At 32.8% G+C, this 2746-nt stretch overlaps 1 long non-coding RNA gene across 1 annotated transcript; it reads left to right on the forward strand.

Moving 5' to 3' along the window:
• Positions 1–44: 44 nt before the first annotated feature.
• LOC117102991 lies at positions 45–1583 on the forward strand. Its single transcript, XR_004444508.1, has 2 exons — positions 45–245; positions 1075–1583. It is a non-coding gene; the product is annotated as an uncharacterized LOC117102991 (long non-coding RNA).
• The last annotated feature ends 1163 nt before the right edge of the window (positions 1584–2746 follow it).

Raw genomic sequence — 2746 nt, forward strand, 5'->3', positions numbered from 1 at the left:
GCTTCCTTATATGGTAAAAACATTTCCACATAAGTCTAGTTTCGGAACCAATCGGAGTTGTTTGGGAAAACCCACGTTAACGCAAAGCATTTATCGATCGAAGTTGACGCATGTGAAATAGTGAAAATATGGTACGATTTGACTAGGCTTTTATTTACAATTTTCGCCAGAGTCGGATTTGCGTCCCCGGGAATCAATATTTTTTTGAAGCGTTGATTTATCATGTTTAATCTTAGTTTAGTCAGGTAAGACCTGTCTCAAATCTGTTCAAAAATTTGTAATCATACTTATAGGCCGTAAAATTCTAGGCAATATTTTGAGCATGTGTGAAGAGACAGATTTTGAGCATGTGTGATCACGCGGTAGTCGTAGCTGAGTGACATTGACTGCAGCCGCGGGCCGCATGGTGGTGCGATCCATTGTTGTACTAGCCTAGGAGTAGGCGTCTGACAGTGAAGGCAGACTGAGTCTTTGTTAGTTTAGGATAGACCATGTGTACTACTGTATTTATTTCCATCTAATTTCTATAATCATACTGATATTACCAGCCTAGCTAGCTAGCCAGGATTTATTTTAATGCTGTAATATAGGCATATGTGATGTCTATAATATTTGATGAAACATACACAATAGTACAAAGGATAGGGCCAGGCATAAGATTAGAAGACACAATAGTACTACAGTACTTTTTTCTATTTATTAAAATTTGGCATGTTCATATACAAAAACGCATGAAAATGAAGTACAAAAAAAAAAAACAGGTTAGCGGAATACACAAAGAGAAATGGGCTTCTTAAGCCTGGCACCAAAGAGAATTTTCTCGAAACCGCTAACCTGTTTAAAAAAAAGACGAAAAAACAAGTCACTAGTGTAGTTTGTTTCACAAAATATTATTTCGGGCATTGTGACTGAGATACACTGATAAAGTTGCTGTCGCAAGCACAATTTGATTCATGTTGTAATAATTTTAATTAATAACTCAAGCTTTAGTGTTAGTAAAAAATACCAAAAGCATACCAATCTCTATATTATTGAATACACTATATGTAACCAATATATTTTATTTATTTTTAGGCACACCAATTTCATATTCTGTACAGATTTGCAGACAATGATGGTTATGAACGTGCAATGTTAAAAACTTTATATAATGATGCTTAAGGATTCAACCATTGAACTCTAATCTACTCAGAATGCCGCAAATGCAGCAGAATAGCCTGCCTATGGAAAAACAAAAACTTGCTTAAAAATAATAAATAAAAAACCACTGCAGCAGTGTTGTTATTGATTTAATTTTTTTTTAATACAGGCTTTGTTTATAAAGAACAATTGTCTTCATTATTATTATTATTACTATTATTACTTACAGAAGAAATAAGCAAACTAATTATGTTTAATGCTTATGCAAATATAAATAATTTTGTATTAGTCAGATTTTTTAGCAAAGTACCAACCAGAAAATGAAATCAAGTATTTATGTCAGTCTTGGAATGTAGGCTTACCATAGTTATTGAAATAAATGTTCTGAAGGATATCATAATCAAGTGCAGTACCACCATGTATATTTATATTCCATAATAATTTAAAAGAGATAGTATACATGTGAATGTGTACTACTATGTAATAAAGTATTACAGTATTTATTACTAAGTATTGTTATAAAAATGTTGTTTTATGTCCTGAAAATCGCATATATTGAGTGAAATTGTGAATGACAGGGTGAATATGTGAAGCATGATGTACACTGGTCATTTAGCCAACAAGATACTGATTTCGGAAGGACTGGAGCCATTTTCAAAAAGGAAAATCGTCGCCGCATATTTACGGGTACGCTAATATGCTAGGCCCCCCATGCATCCACTGCTTAGGCCTCAGCCTCGCATACGAATCAAATACAGACAAACTGTAATATTGTCTATAAATTACTGAGTTACAAGATTACACACTTAATAATATTTAATCTAAGGGTATATATTTATTTCATACAAATTAATTATTTGTGTAGCACACGGTCTTCGAAATGTTCTGTATATTACGATCTTCCCGATTACGATCGTCGATATTTACAAAATGGAGTACACGCTAGTCTTCGAGTGCAACGAAATGGAGACACCCTTAGTTCCCAGAGTCGGATTTGCGTCCCCGGGGCTCGATTTTTCATCTTAATATTTTAAATTATAGATTATAAATTTTTACAGCAGGGATTTTAAATGCTTTACTGTTCAAAATTTATTTGTATTTTAAATTCGCGAATTACTAAAGCACAAACTCGTAAAAATTGTGTACCACGAATTGTCTATTAAATTACTCTTTATGGTTTCGGTCCAAATACACCAAAAATATTTCACTATATTGTTAAACTATTTATAAACTTATTTCACTATTAGGTTTGTTTTGTAAATTAAGTTACTTGATGAATTAACGTTTTTTCAAACACCATCAAATTCTGAAAATTTGAACTAATTTCGAAAAATAGGACGCTCTCTCCTAGGCGAAATTCGACACGATTTTTCCAGTGGCTTTCCTACTGGTATGCATTTTTTTGTATTCAATCAGATCATAACTTCAAAGTATTTAATATCTTACAAAAAGATATTTGTTTTCTACTGCATCAGTTCTCCCTTCTTTCTCTTCTGTAAGTGCCTATATCTCAAGACCTTGAAGTTCATGCTTGCCATAATTCTCTGTATTTAGCTTTGTCAAGCAGTTCCACTTCCTTTATCTGTCATTCACGCATTCAACAAAA

This window comes from Anneissia japonica, unplaced genomic scaffold (assembly GCF_011630105.1).
Source record: "Anneissia japonica isolate Jap-2015-1 unplaced genomic scaffold, ASM1163010v1 scaffold4143_len111707_cov124, whole genome shotgun sequence".
NCBI lineage: Eukaryota > Metazoa > Echinodermata > Crinoidea > Comatulida > Comatulidae > Anneissia > Anneissia japonica.